The sequence below is a fragment of the Chiloscyllium punctatum genome, chromosome 23 (assembly GCF_047496795.1).
Source record: "Chiloscyllium punctatum isolate Juve2018m chromosome 23, sChiPun1.3, whole genome shotgun sequence".
NCBI lineage: Eukaryota > Metazoa > Chordata > Chondrichthyes > Orectolobiformes > Hemiscylliidae > Chiloscyllium > Chiloscyllium punctatum.
The window spans coordinates 15,170,078-15,178,253 of NC_092761.1; the positions used below are offsets into that span (position 1 = coordinate 15,170,078).

General features: G+C 43.2%; 1 non-coding gene across 1 annotated transcript; it reads right to left on the reverse strand.

Moving 5' to 3' along the window:
* Positions 1 to 4,540: 4,540 nt before the first annotated feature.
* Positions 4,541 to 4,622, reverse strand: trnas-gcu (transfer RNA serine (anticodon GCU)). Its single transcript has one exon. It is a non-coding gene; the product is annotated as a tRNA-Ser (tRNA).
* Between the last annotated feature and the right edge of the window lie 3,554 nt (positions 4,623 to 8,176).

An 8,176-nucleotide genomic window follows, 5' to 3' on the forward strand; every position in this document is an offset into this window, starting at 1 on the left:
TCAACAACACTCTCACAGGCATAAAGTTCACCAAGGAGGAAGAAACCGAAAACAACCTCGCATTCTTGGACGTCACAGTAGAAAGAAAGGACAATAGAACATAGAACATAGAACATAGAACAATACAGCACAGAACAGGCCCTTCGGCCCACGATGTTGTGCCGAACTTCTATCCTAGATTAAGCACCCATCCATGTACCTATCCAAATGCCGCTTAAAGGTCGTCAATGAATCTGACTCTACCACTCCCACGGGCAGCGCATTCCATGCCCCCACCACTCTCTGGGTGAAGAACCCACCCCTGACATCTCCCCTATACCTTCCACCCTTCACCTTAAATTTATGTCCCCTTGTAACACTCTGTTGTACCCGGGGAAAAAGTTTCTGACTGTCTACTCTATCTATTCCTCTGATCATCTTATAAACCTCTATCAAGTCACCCCTCATCCTTCGCCGTTCCAACGAGAAAAGGCCGAGAACTCTCAACCTATCCTCGTACGACCTACTCTCCATTCCAGGCAACATCCTGGTAAATCTTCTCTGCACCCTCTCCAAAGCTTCCACATCTTTCCTAAAGTGAGGCGACCAGAACTGCACACAGTACTCCAAATGTGGCCTAACCAAAGTCCTGTACAGCTGCAACATCACCTCACGACTCTTGAATTCAATCCCTCTGCTAATGAACGATAATACTCCATAGGCCTTCTTACAAACTCTATCCACCTGAGTGGCAACCTTCAAAGATCTATGTACATAGACCCCAAGATCCCTCTGTTCGTCCACCTGACCAAGAACCCTACCATTAACCCTGTATTCCGCATTCTTATTTGTTCTTCCAAAATGGACAACTTCACACTTGGCAGGGTTGAACTCCATCTGCCACTCCTCAGCCCAGCTCTGCATCATATCTAAGTCCCTCTGCAGCCGACAACAGCCCTCCTCACTGTCCACAACTCCACCTATCTTTGTATCATCTGCAAATTTACTGACCCACCCTTCGACTCCCTCATCTAAGTCATTAATAAAAATTACAAACAGCAGAGGACCCAGAACTGATCCCTGCGGAACTCCACTTGTAACTGGACTCCATGCTGAATATTTACCATCTACTACCACTCTCTGACTTCGACCGGTTAGCCAGTTTTCTATCCAATTGGCCAAATTTCCCTCTATCCCATGCCTCCTGACTTTCTGCATAAGCCTACCATGGGGAACCTTATCAAATGCCTTACTAAAATCCATGTACACTACATCCACTGCTCTACCCTCATCCACATGCTTGGTCACCTCCTCGAAGAATTCAATAAGACTTGTAAGGCAAGACCTACCCTTCACAAATCCGTGCTGGCTGTCCCTAATCAAGCAGTGCCGTTCCAGATACTCGTATATCCTATCCCTCAGTACCCTTTCCATTACTTTGCCTACCACAGAAGTAAGACTAACTGGCCTGTAATTCCCGGGGTTATCCCTATTCCCTTTTTTGAACAGGGGCACAACATTCGCTACTCTCCAGTCCCCTGGTACCACCCCCGTTGCCAGTGAAGACGAGAAGATCATTGCCAACGGTACTGCAACTTCCTCTCTTGCTTCCCACATAATCCTAGGATATATCCCGTCAGGCCCGGGGGACTTGTCTATCCTCAAGTTGTTCAAAATGTCCAACACATCTTCCTTCCTAACAGATATCTCTTCTAGCTTATCAGTCCGTTTCACACTCTCCTCTTCAACAATACAGTCCCTCTCGTTCGTAAATACTGAAGAGAAGTATTTGTTCAAGACCTCTCCTATCTCTTCCGACTCAATACACAGTCTCCCACCACTGTCCTTGATCGGACCTACCCTCGTTCTCGTCATTCTCAGGTTTCTCACATACGCATAGAATGCCTTGGGGTTATCCTTGATCCTATCCGCCAGGGATTTTTCATGCCCTCTCTTAGCTCTCCTAATCCCTTTCTTCAGGTCCCTTCTGGCTATCCTGTATCCCTCCACTGCTCTGTCTGAACCTTGTTTCCTCAACCTTATGTAAGCCTCCTTCTTCCTCTTTACTAGACATTCAACCTCCCTCGTCAACCAAGGCTCCCTCACACGACCATTTCTTTCCTGCCTGATCGGTACATACATATCAAGGACACGTCGTATCTGCTCCTTGAAAAAGACCCACATTTCCACCACATCCTTCCCTGACAGCCTATGCTCCCAACGTATGCTCCTCAAATCCTGTCTTACAGCATCGTAATTTCCCTTCCCCGAATTGTAGAAACTTCCTTGTTGTGCGCACCTATCTCTCTCCATAACCAAGGTGAAAGTCACAGAATTGTGGTCGCCATCACCAAAATGTTCACCCACTAACAAGCCCACCACTTGTCCCGGTTCGTTACCGAGTACCAAATCCAATATGGCCTCCCCTCTGGTTGGACAATCTACATACTGCGTTAGAAAAGCTTCCTGGACACACTGCACAAACACCGCCCCATCCAATCTACTTGATCTAAAGAGCTTCCAATCAATATTTGGGAAGTTGAAGTCGCCCATGACTACGACCCTGTGGCTTCTGCACCTTTCCAAAATCTGTTTCCCAATCTGTTTCTCCACATCTCTGCTGCTATTGGGGGGCCTATAATAAACACCCAACAAGGTGACTGCACCTTTCCTATTTCTGACTTCAGCCCATACTACCTCCAGAGGCAGATCCCCCTCAAACTTCCTTTCTGCAGCCGTTATACCATTTCTAATTAGCAATGCCACCCCCCCTCCTTTTTTACCACCCTCCCTAATCTTACTGAAACATCTGTACCCAGGAACCTCCAACAGCCATTCCTGTCCCTCATCTATCCATGTTTCCGTGATGGCTACAACATCGTAGTCCCAGGTACCGATCCATGCCTTAAGTTCACCCACCTTATTTCTGATACAATGGAGAACTACAAACCTGCGTATACAGAAAACCGACAAACACTGACCAAGTACTTAACTACATCAGCAACCATCCCAACACACACAAACGAAGCTGTGTCAGAACACTATTCCAACGAGCCACCACACATTGCAGCACAGACGAATTTCGGAAAACAGAGGAGAACAACCTATACAACGTAATCGAGAAGAACAGATACTCAAAAAATACAGTCCACAGATTCCTCAAGAACAGACCACGACAAGCAGACCAAACACAGTCAGAAACCCTAACCACCTTACCATACATCAAAGAAATTTCAGAAATGACAGCCAGACTACTAAGACCCCTCGGAATCCTAGTAGTACACAAAACCACCAACACTCTCAAACAAAAACTAACAAACTTAAAAGACACAGTTCAACCCGTGGACAGAACCAACGTCATCTACAAAGTTCCATGCAAGGACTGTCACCAACACTACGTAAGACAAACAGGAAGAAAGTTAGCCACCAGGATACACGAACACCAGCGAGCCACAAAAAGCCACGACCTTCTCTCCTTCGTAGTCCTACATACGGATTAAAAATATCACTATTTCGACTGGGACAACACATTGATCCTGGAACAGGCTAAGCAAAGACACGCCAGAGAATTCCTAGTGGCCTGGCACTCCAACCACAATGCCATAAACAAACACTTAGATCTAGATGCCATCTATCAACCCCTCAGAAAACGAACAGGAAATGACATCACCACAAACCCCAGGAACCCCATCGAGGAGAAAGATATAAATAGAAAGCAGGAGACAACAGCTTCGCTTCACTTGGAGGTCGCCACTGATGATGATGTTATCTAGCAAAGTAAAGAAACGTCTGGATATCAAAGCTACAGCTCAGCGAGCAAACCTACACCCTACATTTTAAATCATTTTTCATGTTTATGTTGCATGAATCTGCGGTTATTGATCCACAGTTTAGTTTCACTCCCTATAGGTAACATGCTGATTTCTCCAGTTGTTCATAGTTCAATGTGATGCATCCAGTGTGTGCATAACGTGAGGGATCTTGCTTCTCACATCTTGTGTTTATCTGTGCCTTAAGTCCAGCCTTCATCAATGGCGAGAGCAAGGGGCGAGGGCGAGACCCATGTGTAAGTCCCTCCGTGCCCATGCACGGTACCCACAGCGGCCATTCTCCACTGTGCATTTACAGCCAGTTCTCAGTGCCCCTAAACCCACGCCCTGCCAATTTTGAAATATCTCCATTATTTTGTGCTGTCTCGCTGTGCTCTTCTCACCAGGATGAATTACTTCTCCTCAACGTCCTCCAGATTTCATTTGACAAAACATTCATTAAGAATCCCTTTGCATAACATGTACATCGCAGCACTCGTTATTTGATTTTCCTGGATGTCTTTCATATGAAAAAAATGTTCACAGCAACTTGACTTGAAAAAGAATATCGCGCTCCTTTTCATTATCCCAATGCAACCGACATTGCAATGTAGTTTATTCAACAGGCTTAAACTATTCTTTGAGATTTTTGTCATAGCGTCAATGCAGATAAAATAACAAATAGAATCCCAGTTTCCCTACAACAGCTGTGATCATCTGAAAACCGCACCATTGAAAGCCGGTGACGACAACGACGAGAGTGGGATTCGAACCCACGCGTGCAGAGCACAATGGATTAGCAGTCCATCGCCTTAACCTCTCGGCCACCTCGTCACAGATGTACGAAACGCTATGACCTTATGAATAATTGAATTTCGTAAATCAAGCAGAGCAGCAGATCTACCTGGTGTTGGTGAAATGAGAAATAACAAAGTACGGTTCCAAGACTATGATCTGACCCCTGGGTTGTGGGGCAAGTGCACTCCCACTGTCACACTATGCACATAATGATCTGAACAAATGTGAGGAACTGAATATGTAACAAGGTCTGTTGAATTCTGTGAAGACTTGAAGTCAACGGAATGAAGAACGCGAGACAGCAGGAGGTGTTCTTTCAATAAAGAGTTGGACAGAGCTCTTAAGGATCGTGGAGTCAAGGGTTATCTGGATAAGGCAGGAACAGGATACAGATTGAGGATGTTCAGGCCATGATCATAATGAATGGTGGTGCTGGCTCGAAGGCAGAATGGCCTACTCCTGCACCTGCTGTAAATTGTCAATTAAATTGCCTGTGAGGAATTGTTTTCCAGACTGGAGGAGAGTGCATAGTGCTCAATGTCATTATTCGGAACACCTAACTTCCGCTCAGATGTATTTGACACTCACTTGTGTACAGGACAGACAATTTCAAAATCCAAAATAAGGCAAAACTGACAATTGAACTCAACAATGCAAAAACCTTGATCTGTATCATTTTCCTGGGCCGTGCGACACCAAGTCACCGTATGATCACAGCAACACAGTGAGCAAGTATCAGAAGGAAAGTTAGTGCAGTGCCAGAGCGCATACTGGGAGCAGCAGGTGACAGACGGGGATGTGCATATCCCACAACAGGAACACTTCCCAAACAGCGGACTGCGGTGGAAGGATTCAGAGGGAGTTTACACTATGAAATTCAATGCCAGAGACACAATGGAGATCTGTCATTGAGTCTGTTAAAGATGAAGATTTTAAGATTTCTACAGATGCAAAACAAAATAAAAAGCTCATTGGTTAGTGAAGGCAAAAGATGAAATTGTACATATCATCAATCTACCCATCTTTACAATGAGGACCTCACCACTTTCCTCACGCGGGGACAGAATCACTGGTGAAGATGATCATATAATCCCCATTACTAGCCATGTAATCAGAGAAAGTCGGTTTCCCAAATGTTAAGGTAAAACCAGGATTGTGGAGGTAAGCATTAATGTGTTGCTCCTGTGCTGAAGGTGACCAGTGCACGGTATCTCTGTTTCAGTTTAGTGGGGTGTGCTGTGCCGAAGTTTGAAGTTTGAGTCCCACATGGAGCAAATTCAATTTGTCGTCGTGTTGCGGGATACGGACAGAAGGTGATATTGAGCAAAGCCAAGTTGTTGGGAAAATACCCTTGTTTGTGGATTGAGAAACAACCTTTTCTGGATAATGACTCCTTGATCTACAAACATACTGCAAGTATCTAAAACGTGAAGAGACATATGTGGAGAGAGAGAGCCTAAGGTGATTTTTTTTAGCAGGTGGATCACGTTTCCCATGAGCACTGCTTTAAATTCCGGGAAAATAGATGTTGAACTGGTTTCATGTTACACAGTTTGTTACAAACTCACAAAGGTTGTTGCAATAATAATAAAAAAAGAAATCACATACGACCGTTTGAATATTGTATTGAATTGAATTTTGGTCTGAGCATATTTTATCTTCAAAAAAGTGCTGCAGAGCAGTACAGGGGGTTAACAATACAAAAGGACAGAGTCTTCTTGGTGGATTTCTTGGGTGGAGTTAAGAATGTACGAAATATACATAACATCATGTGAATGTGGTCAAATCTTTAAAGTGGGTGTTCCCTCTCCAAGTGATGATTCATTTCCTGCTCATTAGGATATAATTTCTGTCTGTAGTTATTTTAGGACATCAGCTCCATTTACAGAGTTTCACCTTGAATAATACGCCACACCTTACCAATCCATGAACTTGTTATACTCAGTCTTATTCAGTTGTACATGTTCATGAAATGTCTTTGTGTCTGAAGTCAACAAATTCGAAATTGTTACACAATGACACTGACTTTCACTCAATGGTAAATTCTCTCCTTGTACGTTTGTTCGTGTATCTTTTAAAACACTCTGAAGTCAGCTTCTACGTTTTATTTCTGTAAAGTCGTTCACGATTTAAATAACTCTATTGAGTGGAAGAAACTCTCATCCAAACTTTTCTTAATCATTCACTAATGGTTTTGAAGCTCTAACGAAAGTTATTGATTCACTCAAAAGAGGGACTTTCCCCGATTTACTCATTCAAACCTCGCGTTACGTGAAAATCTCATTTGTTTAGATCAAACCTGCGTGTTTGTGCATCCAGCATTTCCAAATCTCGTGAATAAACTCCTTCATTCTTTCTATCATCCCGTTTGTATCCTTTCTGATATTTTTATGTCTCAGTAAACAACGTCACTTGGCTTTCTAATATCTTGCTATCCAGGAAACAGCGTCTGTGCCCTTTCTAACTTCTTTACATGTTTTTGGTGGAGAATGACGACAAGGATTACACACAATGTTCCCACTGAGTGTGACAAAAAGATTTTACAGTTACACGATGAACTCATTGCTTTTTAAATATGACGCCTCGATTTATAAACTCCAATAAGGTAAATTACTATCTATCCAGTTCATGAACATCGTCTCCATGGAGACGAAATGTTTCTATCACTTCCTTTATTCTTCCACGGAATGGCTGAAAGGTTTGAAAGGCCAACATCTCAATCCCCGTGTCCTGAGTCAGTCTCAGCTATTTCTAAAGGCGACTGAAGTTCAAATACTTCATAGTGTGTCTCCCGTCATTCCAGTGCAGACTGGTTCTGGACAGTAAATGCCATCACCAAAGGTCACTGTGGATCTGAAATCAACAGTTTTCACATAGTAATTCTCGTAGCTATTGTGTATTGTATGTCCGTGTTCTTGTTCAATTTTTTCATCATTTCATGGTCCCTATACTTAATTCTACTGAATGATTAATTTGTGAATGGAGACATTCCCTTCACCACTCATTCGAAACTCCATGGAACATTGAAAGATTTAACTCATACGCTTCCAGAGGACAGTCCTGCCATTAATGGGATGAATCAGTCAACATTCCCCATGTATCCTCGAAGGCAAGGATTTCCTTTTCCATTGTAGGAGATCATTACAGCACTGAATCCCATGTGTGTGTTCATTATAACCGAAACAGTTGCAGCAAGACTTTATAACTAAGATTTTGCAATCTGCTTGCATTGGTTGCCCCAAACATCACATTCCATATTATGGTATGTTTTTGGATGAAAGCACTTTCTGAATCTTGAGCAATTATATTTCAGTTTTGTCAAAAAACTATCATTCGCTGTTCTCCCTTTCCCTTTCAGTTTCCCGTTTTATATCCCGTATTTTATCGGTTTATCTAAAGTTTTCAATAATTTCAATCAATCTCGCTCCTGATTGCCAATCCGAGAGAATGCCACAATTTTGTCAATTTATATGAAATGCAGCTGTAGGGCGCGGTGACCAAGTGGAAAGGTATTGGTCACGTGAACCAAATAAAAGTAGTCGGCTGGTGGAATCTGGCCGTTCCATCACAGTCATATTTAAAACATTTAA